The sequence below is a fragment of the Gossypium arboreum genome, chromosome 12, assembly GCF_025698485.1.
Source record: "Gossypium arboreum isolate Shixiya-1 chromosome 12, ASM2569848v2, whole genome shotgun sequence".
In the NCBI taxonomy this organism is placed as follows: Eukaryota; Viridiplantae; Streptophyta; class Magnoliopsida; order Malvales; family Malvaceae; genus Gossypium; species Gossypium arboreum.
In genome coordinates this window covers 13106127-13117783 of record NC_069081.1, presented here as the reverse complement: position 1 = coordinate 13117783, position 11657 = coordinate 13106127, and the positions used below count along the sequence as shown (strand labels likewise).

The 11657-nt window shown below is 32.1% G+C and overlaps 1 long non-coding RNA gene across 1 annotated transcript; it reads right to left on the bottom strand.

Moving 5' to 3' along the window:
* Positions 1-522: 522 nt before the first annotated feature.
* On the bottom strand, positions 523-2543 carry LOC108479039 (uncharacterized). Its single transcript, XR_001870389.2, has 5 exons — positions 2207-2543; positions 1947-2058; positions 1776-1844; positions 1168-1517; positions 523-1052 (listed from the first exon to the last, which is right to left on the bottom strand). It is a non-coding gene; the product is annotated as an uncharacterized LOC108479039 (long non-coding RNA).
* Between the last annotated feature and the right edge of the window lie 9114 nt (positions 2544-11657).

Sequence of the window (11657 nt, the reverse complement as noted above, 5' to 3'; positions counted from 1 at the left end):
AGGTATGATGTCAAAAATGGGTTTTGTTGACCCTTTTATTGATTTTATACTTCACTATATTAGTTCTGTCCAATTTTCAATTTTGTTTAATGGTAAAGAAGGGCCTAAATTTAATCCATCAAGAGGACTACGTTAGGGAGATCCTTTAAGCCCTTATTTATTTTTGTTCTGTGGAGAGGGGTTATTTGCTCTGATAAGACTTGCTTGCCAGGAACGAAAAATTTCGAGTGCTAAGGTTTGTAGAACGTCTCCACCAATCACTCATCTCATGTTTGCGGATGATTGTATACTGTTTGGAGAGGTTTCAGATGGGGGAATTCAGGTGATTAGAGAGATCTTAAAAGAGTATGAACTTTGCTCGGGCCAGTGTGTAAATTTTAAAAAGTCCACGATTTTTTTTAGCTCAAATGTACACAATCAAGATAAAAACTTGGTGGTTCAGGCTCTTCATGTTTGTTGCTCGACTGGGCCAAGAAAACATCTGGGATTATCGAATATGGTGGGAAGAAATAAGAAATTGGCTTTTCAAACATTGAAGGACAGTTTGAAGTAGAAAATTAATAGTTGGAGTATACAACATATTTCTCAAGGTAGAAAAGAGGTTTTTATAAAAGCAGTTTTACAAGCAATTCCTACCTTTACAATGTCTTGTTTTCTGCTTCCAAAAACTTTATGTGTGGAGATGGAAAATATAATTGGGGGTTTTTTGTGGGAAAAAAGTCATGGAAAAAAAGGATTGCACTGGTGTGACTGGAAATCGTTATGCATTTCAAAAGATGAAGGTGGGATGGGTTTCTGAAATCTGAATTCTTTTAATATTGTGTTACTGGCAAAGCAGGGTTGCCATTTGTTACGTAACCCTAATTCTTTACTAGCGCGTACTTTGAAGGCCGAATACTTTAAAAACTCAGATTTCTTAAACTCCAGTTTAGGAAATTTACCTTCTCTTACCCGGCAGAGTCTGTGGTCTGCAAAAGGACTCATTTTAAAGGGATTGGGTTGGAGGATTGGCGATGGGAAGAAGGTTTCCATCTGGGGAGATGCATAGGTACCTGGAAGTTACGATTTTAGAGTTTAAAATTTAAATGCCAATTCGAGTTTGTCCATAGTATCTGATTTAATTGATGACAGTATGAGAGAATGGAAAGCAGAGTTGATACACAGTACCTTCCTGGAGAAGGATGCGGAGCAAATTTTATGCATTCCTTTATCCACGAACCAGCAGGAAGACTATATTATCTAGCGAGGAGAGCCAACGGGGGAATACACGGTTTGTAGTGGGCACAAATTACTTTTACAGGATGAGTAGAATCAAATGCAAACAGACTACAAACAATTTTACAAAAGATTGTGGAGCCTAGATCTACCTCCAAAAATTAAAATTACAAACTGGAGGTTTTCTTGTAATTTTTTGCCTACTTTTGGTAATCTACATTATAGAAGAATGATGGCGTCCGCAACTTGTCAAAGGTGCCAAAATGGGACAGAAACGAAGGAGCATGTTTTCAGGGAGTGTTCTGTTGCAAAGGAGACATGGGAAAAGTTAGGCTTTAATTGGCCTACTCTTGGGGAAAGTACTGGTTTTAAAGATAGGCTTATATGTATTTTTGAGTTAAACTCTTTGAACAAGTGTAGGGTGATTGCATGTGCTATGTGGGTGATCTGGACATCAAGAAACAGGTTTATTCATGAAAGAGAAGAACAATCTGGGACTCAAATGGCAAATTTCATAACAAACTACATCAAAAAACTCGATGGGTTGAGTATGCGCTTACTAGTGAATCGACTTCAGACGGGTAGATGGGTCGCGCCGACTGATCCGTGGGTTTGAATCAACTTTGATGCTGCTTTTACCAAGGAGAAGAAAGAGTCATGCTCGGGGTTAGTAATACGGAATACTAAGGCAGAGGTGATTTGCTCAAAATTAGTTATTCATAAGAATATACCTTCTGCTTTTGCTGTGAAAGCGATGGCGTATCTCCAAGCGTCCATCTTGAGTTATCTCTAGGGTTGAGAGAGGATGAGATTGAAGGTGACTCGCGATCAGTAATTCAGAAACTGTAAAAAGGAAAGGAAGACAGATTAGAAATCGAAGTTTTCATTACAGATTTAAAGCATCTGATCTTTGCCTTTGAATCCTGTATTTTTTGGTTTATCCTTAGAGAATCTAATAAAGTTGCTCATTTCATAGCGAAAGAGGGCTTACAAAAGAACAAATCAACTTATCTGCTGGGCATGGTTTTGATTGGAGCGGAGGAAGCTATGGTGGCCGATCGAAGTTGGAAGGTTTCTTTGGGGGACTGAATCGTTGGATTTACTGTCGGAAAGTTTTTGGGATGAAGGTTGAAAAGCCAGGATGATTTGTGATATTTGGAAGTTTTTTTATGGAAATGATGGCTCCTGCTGAAAATTAAAGAAAGCATTTATGTTTTGCATCGATTCACAGGTGTCTTTGTTGCTTTTGAGGGATGGGTTTATTAAATGGTTTACAGCTAGCTGAAGAAGTCTCTAGAGCTCCCCGTCTTGCTTTGCTGGATCTTTTGTTGTTTTATTTTGTTTATGTTTTGGTTCGGGACTGCTCAGCTTGGTTTTGGGCTATTAGTTTTGTTTTGTTTGTTCCAGGCCTATTAGGTCTGTTTTGGATTTGTTTTGTCTTATTGAATATAAGATCCAGATGTTTTATTCAAAAAAAAATTAATTATACTCTTAATTAAAAGGAAAGTATAAAAGAAAAGAAAGTGAATTTTGATTCTATTTATTTCATAAGACTCCTTAAGAGCTATAGATATAAATATACATTAAATAAAAAATAACTAAAAGATAATAATTAAATTTAAATTTTATAAATAAATAAAATAATTTTTTTACAAAATAGTTAAATTGCATTTATTAAGTTCTAATTTTTGAATTATTCCTATTGATTTTTATACTACCTAAAATATCCCGATTAACTCCTAAAGGTTCCTTAGAAGCTGGTTTTATTTAATATATAGATTAATTGAATGTTGACGTGTCATCCACGTGGCAATACACATCAATAAAGTTAACCAATGTTGCATTTTCCATCCATTTTGGAGTGATTTGACAAAAAATGTATGTTCAAGAGGCAAAAAATTAAATGAAAGACTAAAATGACTTTTTTATTAAGTTTGAGGATAAAAAATATCATTATGCCCTTCTTAAAAGGGGTTGTCACTAGACCCGAGCCGATTCAAAATTTTAGGTCCACTTCTAGGTCTTGGGCCCAGCTTGACTTGAAAAATGGGCCCAACATTTTGCCCAAGGCCGGCCCATATTAAAAATGTTAAACTCGAATCCGACCCAACTTCATCATAATAAATTTTTTATATTATTTTTTATATAAAAACAAATTTAAAAAATATGATACATCAAATACATTAAAAATATTAAAATAAATGTTTTCCAACAAATTGGAAATACAAAAAAGGAAAAAGTTTAGGCATGTGATTCAAGTTGTGCTCGGGCCAAAAAATTTTGTCCGATGCTCAGTCCGTTTAGAAAACGGGCCTTATTTTTTGTCCAAACCTATTTTTCAGGTATTTATTTTGGCCAAACCCTCTTACTTTTCAAGCCATCAGTCCAAGCTCGAAGGGCACCTGAAAATAGTAGGGTTTAGATAAAATATAGGCCCGAAAAAATGGGCTTGGGTAAACTTTAAGATAGTTTTCTATACGGGTCAAACATTGGGCAAGATTTTTCTTGCTTGAGTCCAACTTGACCTAACCCAAACCGAATATATTATGTTATAAAAAGTAATATATCAATTATATATATTTATATTAAATCACTAACCCATTAACAATGAAATTAATTACTTAAAGCTTAAAAATAACTTACCCAACTAAATAGCCCAATACAAAATATAAAATTTCAAAATAATATTTAATAAAATAAAACATTTATTATATTTATTTGTATTTTTTAATATAATAAAACATTTATTAAATGTATGGTAGTATTTTTAATATAAATATTTTTAATGTGTTAAAAAATTATTTTAGTCATTTTAATATATTTAGTGCATTATATTATTTAAAGACTTTATTTTTAAATAAATAAATTTTAAAAAATCAAATATGAGAAGATGAATTTATTTTTCTTCAATCTAATCGGCCTTTAAGCAAGAAATAAACTAAATTAAATTCAAAATTAAAAAATGAATGTAAATACTTGATACGAGTGTGGCACAACCCCACTCATGAAGGCATGTAATTGTGAGATGAGCAAGGGTAGTGATACCAAAAGCATGGTGATAGAGAAGTTGAAATAATTAGATATTACAATTTATAATCTACTCTTTCATTATGAGTATAATATAAAGGAGAATCTTGTTTTAGATTTAGAAAAAGCACATCATTACTGTTTGTCACTGTCACTGTCCTTTTTTATCCTTTTCTTCTGTAATTTGGATAATCCAGGTTTATTGGGACCAAAAATTTAAATAAATAATATCATGTTTGTACTTTCCACAAATTGGGAGGCCCACGTTTTCATTAACTCTTTTGATACACAAATTTTTTGTCAAACTTGTCATTATTTTTACTAAAACCGAAACCATTCGAATTTAAATTTTATATCTTTTAACGCATACTTTCAATATCATATTTTAATAATTTGACTTTTTAATTTTTAAAATGAGTCATTTCACTTTTTATAACGAAAATGTTAACAAAAATGTTAATTTTTAAAATGATAATTTACGTGTACTTTTATGCTAATATGATTAGAGGTGTTCAAACGGTCGGTTCGGTTAATACCTGAACATAATTACTATTAACCGAATTATCTGAAATGTAAATATCTTTAACTGTTAATCAAACCAAAGTTTTTTCAAATGCATTAACCGAACCAAAATATTTCGTTTAATTCAGCTTAACTAATTTATATGTTTTTGTCTTTTGGTTAAAATAAATATAAAACATATAAAAGATGCATTACTAATGTTTATTTTCTTTTATTTAATAGTTCAAAAAATTTTAAATGTAGGTAAAAATAATAAATAAGACATTCGAGACACTACACAAGTCTTGAAAGTTAACAACCAAACAAAAAATTAACTATGACAACATAAAAGAAATCTTAAAAGTTTAAAAAAGCAACACAAAGTAAGTCTTGAAAGTTAAAAATGATAGCACATAATAGTACTCAAAGTTAAACAACAACAACAACAACAACAAGCCTTTAAAGCTCAAAATAACAGCATAAAAAGCCAAAAAACAGTCTGAAAATCTAACAATAGCAAAACAAAAGCATCTCAAAAAAGTCTAAAAAAGTAACTCAAAACGAGTCACAAAGGCAACACATGACTAAAATGTAATAGTTTTTAATGTTCTCCTTTTGCATCCATTTCTTCTCTCAAAATATCTCTATTTGCATTATCCCTACAAAATATGTGCAAAAAATGAGCATATAATAGAAATATATACATTTAAAAAAATCAAATAATATAAATAAAGGGACCGATTGTAAGTTAACAAGAATAAGATAGCAAGTATACCCTTCAACTCATGAAAGCCCATAAATTTAGGGTAGGCTCTAATGCATTCTAAGAAAAGTCTAAACATTGAAATGATTAAATAAGTTAATGTAGGAGTGAAGCGGTAAAAAAATTGAAACTATTAAATTAAAAATAAATATACCATTTTCAATCTTATCAAGCTCTTGGATTTGTTCTTCAATCTTCTTTATGTCTTCTTGTGATGATGATTTTCGAATCCAATCTTGAGTACATACAAGAGCTTATACAATTTTAGGAGTTAAGGAACTCCTAAATTGATCAAGCTTATACAATTTTAGGGCTATTCACTTTCCTTCACAATAAAATGTCAAAATATTCGACAAAATTCTCATTAAACTCAACTAGATTTTATTCAATTCAAAAGATTTGTCATCACCACCATTTTCTAACTCACGCTTTTTATACAAAGCTTGCATACGCCTTTTCATTTTTTGTTGTGGTTCACTGAAAGAAACATGTGTTGCCACACTTGACTGGCTACAAGTACTATGAGATGGTGGCTTATACTCATCAAACAATTCCTACAAAGCTTCCTTCAACTTTTGCATCATTTCATAAGCTTTTTCAGCATTAGACATTTCACTAAGTGCAAATTCAAGATACTTCATTTTTTTTCTAGGATCTAAAACACAAGTAACAAGTAAAACCAAATTCATCTTATCAATATCACCCCAATACTTATCAAACTTGTCTTTCATCTTCATGGCCATAACACTAAATTCAACATCAATATTTAACTGAACATCTTGTAAAATGATATCAATTTCAAAAAACTCATCAAAAAATTTATTGGATGTAACATATGAAGTGTCGAAAACATGCAAAGTGACTTCGTAAAAGTATTCCAAGAAATCCCTCAAGTTTCTAACACTAGCCCAATAATTCGCACTAGGCCAACCCCTCCTTTTTCAATTCTAGCCTTAAAGTTTGTATCTTGCTATTCAAATCTTTCAAAAGCTCTCTAAAAATTTTTTGTAATGTCTAACATTAAGTAGGTCGAGTTCCGCCTCGTAAAATATTAAGACACAACATCTTCTTACACTCAATCTTTTCTACCACCACAAACTCCTTAAACTTTGTAATCTAGTTGGAGATTCCTCACATATCTAACAGTCCCCTAACATGTTCAACTGATTTATTCATTTCCTTTAAGCATTCAACAACAATCAAATTCACAATGTGTGTCATATATCTCATTTGAAGGTATTTACCATTTTGAACTAAACCCATTCGAGGGCTAAATTTCTTTATCAAATAACCAATAACAACATCATTTAAACAACCTCATATGCACAAAAATAATGCCACCATATGAGGCTCTCTCGCATTATCAACGGTGAACGTAAACAACTTATCAATCCCCCAATTCAACAAGTATTTCTCAATCACCATCCTAATAGACTCGTCCTTATGACTAGAAATTGGAAAAAAAATTTAAAATCTTTTTATTCAATTTCCAATCTTTATCAATAAAGTGAGTAGTGATACACAAATAATTAACTCTTTGTAAATAAGTCTATGTGTCAGTAGTTAAGCAAACTCTTGAACAAGAACTTCTCAAAAGTTGTTTTAGCTTAGCCTTTTCATCTAAATACAATTGATAAACATTCCTATTCATAGTAATTCGTGAAGGAATATGAAACCTAGGACATGCCACAGATATAAATTCCCTAAAGCATTCACTTTCAACAAACTTGAAAGGTAATTTATCAAACACAATCATTTGTGCTAAACTTTTCCTACATGTTTATTGATCAAATCTCCAAGTTGAAAGATGCTTTCCCCCTATTCAACTCCCTTACGGTAAAACTAGTTGTTCTTTCCTGGTGTCAACAATATTATTAGGATTTTTCTTACATGAACAGATATAATATTTCAATGACCTTGTACCATTTTTTCCCATCACAACAAAATTCATTTCCACAATAATTACATTTGGTCATACTTGCATCCTAACTATTAATAATCTTAGTGAAGTGAGACTAATCTTCTGACCTTAGAGGGATGACTTTTCTTTTCCCAGTAGTCCTCTTTGTTTGGCTTGAAGTTTCACCTGCTGAATTTCTAGAATCTGCCAAAGTACGTGGTGTAACACTACCCTCAATAGAAGCTGGTTTGGTATACGTTATGCAAGAATAAAAATTATACAATAAATTAAAATACATTTATATACAATACATAAATGGATTAAAATGTATAAACATTTATATATATTTACATACATTCTGCCTAATGCATCGCAAACGACACTCCTTTAATAATTAAATTTTAAATAAAAAGAAAGATACTTTGAATCCAAAAGATAATTAAATTTTATCTGCTTGATTGTTGAAACTTGAAACGAAAAGGAAAATGGTGCTGTTGTCGAGTTGGGATGCTGCAGATGCAGGGTGAAGCTTGGTTGAACTTGAAAATGAATTGAAAATGGTTAAGCCAAATGAAAGGGGGAAAAAAATGACAACAAGAAGACCAATTTGACTGCTAGGGTTTCTTTCTGTTTCAATTTCACTTTTAAATTTTAAATTTTTGTTAAATGTTTAATATTAATGTTTTTTATTTTTTTTTATTTTTGGGTCATTATTGGCTTGTTATGTAACACCCTAAACCCTGCCTAGACGTTTAGACCGAATTCTGGATGTTACATTGATCACCAAAGTAATCGTAGGAAAATTTTACAACACGAGTTAACTTAAATTCCATTTAGTCTTTAATCAGAAAATTTTAAGTTAGGCTTAATTTACGAATAAAATAGGATTCATGATATAAATCCAAAAATAGAACTTGTACCACAATGTTTACAAAACCATACAGTTCAAAAATCGAATAACGAAATAAAACTAAAAACACAAACTTATAATTTATTTTTCACCGAGACTGTCTGAGACATCTGTATACCGAGTTCAGCATCAGAGTTTCAGAAACGTACCTGCAAGAGGAAACACTAAGGGGGTGAGGTACACGAGCTCAGTGTGAGTTCAAACGAAAAACATCATACTTACTGAAGAGAACTCCAGGTGACAGATCAGTAGAAGAATATTCTTACAGATACACGCAGAAATAGATACAGTATAAAACCAACACCTCAACACATGTAACAGTCAGAGCACACCAAGTTCACCCAGAATACTGAACACAAGTGTTTTTCAGATAAACAAAGTACAGATGAATAGTCTTTCACCCAAACAGATGCGCATGAATGCTGTCAAGTACTGAAACACACCACATAGGACCTCGAAGGCTCATCTAACCTTACACACCATATATGTGGACTAAGCCACTTAGATATTAATACACAGCAGAGCTGGCGTTTATGCAGTATTGTACAATGCAGTAATCCGTTGTACAGAGATGTTGCAGTTTAAACTACCAAATCAGATAATAGTTCACAGCAAAGCCAACATACATGCAATATAGTGCGGTAAATCGTTGTATGAATAAGTTACAGTACTGCCAGATCAGATCAGAATCAGTCTCCATTTTCTTCGCAATCCTACCCAAAACTTTACTTTATGCAAGTGTATGTATGCACATAATCTCACAGAACAGTGACACGTTAATAAATAGTTAGACAGAACAGATATGCACACACACATCCAGTCAACCAGGTTTAGAGTCAGACATCTCACACAATAATTACAAATAACACAGGAGCAGTAGCCCATATCGGAATCTTAACTACCCTTACTAAAGCTTAGCCAAGGGTTGAAGCATACAGACACATTTTTGGATCAGCAACGCACATAGAACCAAAATAAGTACCTAAGGATCACACGCCCGTGTGCTCTGGCCCTGTGGACATGTCTAGGCCGCGTGAGAGGTCAAACGCCCATGTGAAGAGGGGCACATGCCCATGTGAAGGGAGGCACACGCCCGTGTGGGCCAGGGACATGGCCATGAGAGTAGGCCATTTAACTCATTGTCCATTTGTACTAAAATAGAATACAAGGCAGAAACAGCCGTGTGAGGGTCTCACACGCCTGTGTGCCCACCAGACACGACCGTTTGTCTAAGACACACGGTCGGTTGGGATTCCTAAATTCCTAAATTAGCCACAAGATCGTGTGGCACCAAATCACTCAAACCTTAATCCCCAAACACACATGCCCGTGTGGCTAGGGGACACAGTCGTGTGAAGATTGACAAAAATCCCCAAATCAGCCACATAACCGTATGGCACCAAATTTTGCATGAAAACCCTAATTCTTAATTCCACACGACCGTGTGATCCGACACACGCCAGTGTGGCCATGAAAAAACCCGTAACCAACTTGAAAATCGAGCCTTTACGATCAATAAATTGACCTCCACTCACAACACACTAAATTTCTAGAGATTGCAGACAAAACGAGCTTTAACTGCCTATTTTTTCGAAACCCACGAAAAGATTGTCAAATTCACAGTAAAACAACAAATCGCAAGTATATTGAAAGAGGTTTGAATCCCACACCTGTTTTGTGATCTAAGCCGTTCCGACACCGACTTGACAACAAAGAAGTGACTCTCCAAAATCCCCAAGCAAACCTTTTTGAAGAATAAAGATAATGAAGAACAAAATAAGAAAAAGAAAATAAAGAAAAGGGAAAAATGTCCAGTAAAAAGAATTTCTAAAAATATTAATAATTAGCAAAAATAAATAAATATAATTAGTTATAAATTTAACTTACCACAAACCACTATTTAACAAAACAAAATTTAAAAATATTTCTCAAAATACGCACCTACAAGGACTCAAACCCAGAACCTTAAGTTACTCTAACACTTACTCAACCACCAGACCAACAAGCCCATTCTGTCACTTAAAGCGCAACTAAACATAATAGCACAACCTTCTCACTGACCCTAACCACAAAACTCAAAACTTCTAACCCCAAAATCCAGGGTTTTACATGTTACGTAAAAAAAACTCGTAGTCCAGTGCTTTCATATATTGGGCTATCTTAATATTTATATATTGGAGGTCGACTATATATATTATATATAATATATTATTTATTTTGGTTAATTGATTAATTCGGTTAATTACTGATTTCAAACCGAATTAACCGATATAAAAACTTTTAACTGACCTCCAACCGAACTAAATTCGGCCATCAATTGATTAACCAAACTGTGAACACCTCTAGATATGATAATATTTGTCTTATATGACAAGTCAATAAATATAAAAATATTTAAAATTAAAAAATTATAAAAAGTTCATGAAAATTCTAAAAACTTAGCATAAAGTATATATTGATTGTCATTTGAGCTGCTATGTTTAAAATTTTAATGTTTTAGTCAAGATTTTCGTTAAAAAACAACAATTTAACTCTTTTAAAAGGTTATGGTCAAATAAGATTTTTTTAAAAAAAATTAAGGGTCAAATTTAACTAAAAAAGAAAGGTCAAATTAACAAAAAAATATAAACTTTAAGAACTAAATTTAACATTATACCCTTTTTATAACAAATGTTTAAATATATATATTTAAAAAATGTTCTTAAAAATTAAAATAAATACTTTTCTTTTCCTTGTTTTGAAAAAAATTAGCTAAATTCTACTTTAAAATATTAAATGTAATATAGATTTTTTTTAAAAAATTGAGTTTTAAGTTGGCAAAACGGTTCCAAATAAAATTTGAATCTTGTTTTTAGAAAAAGAATGAATTCATATAAATTACAAGTTTATGTTTACTTAAAATTTTATTTTGCTCTTTGAAATTTTAAAATTTATAAATGGTTATTAAAGTTTTCAATTAATTTTATTAATTACTGATTCATTAATTGTTGTTAACGGTGTGGCGACATGTTGATATAACATGCTAATATTGTCACATCCCAAAAATCGAGTTAGAAGAAATTGGTTAGTGAACCAAAAGTTATTATGCTCTGATTTTTAAGGTTACATTTATGTGTTTATGAAAAAAATAAGTTGATGGTCTAATGATTAAACATTAGTGAATTTGTCCTTAAAACCTAAGTTCAAATCCCCTCCCATGCATCATTCTTATTTTGTGCAATTTTGCTCCAAACCCTAGTAGGTGTCACCCCCTGTTTTAAAAATAAATGTTGTAAGAGTTTAAAAAAAAAAAGAGTTCTAGCCTAGTGATTAGTGTAGTTTCCTTGAAACTTGAGTTTGGT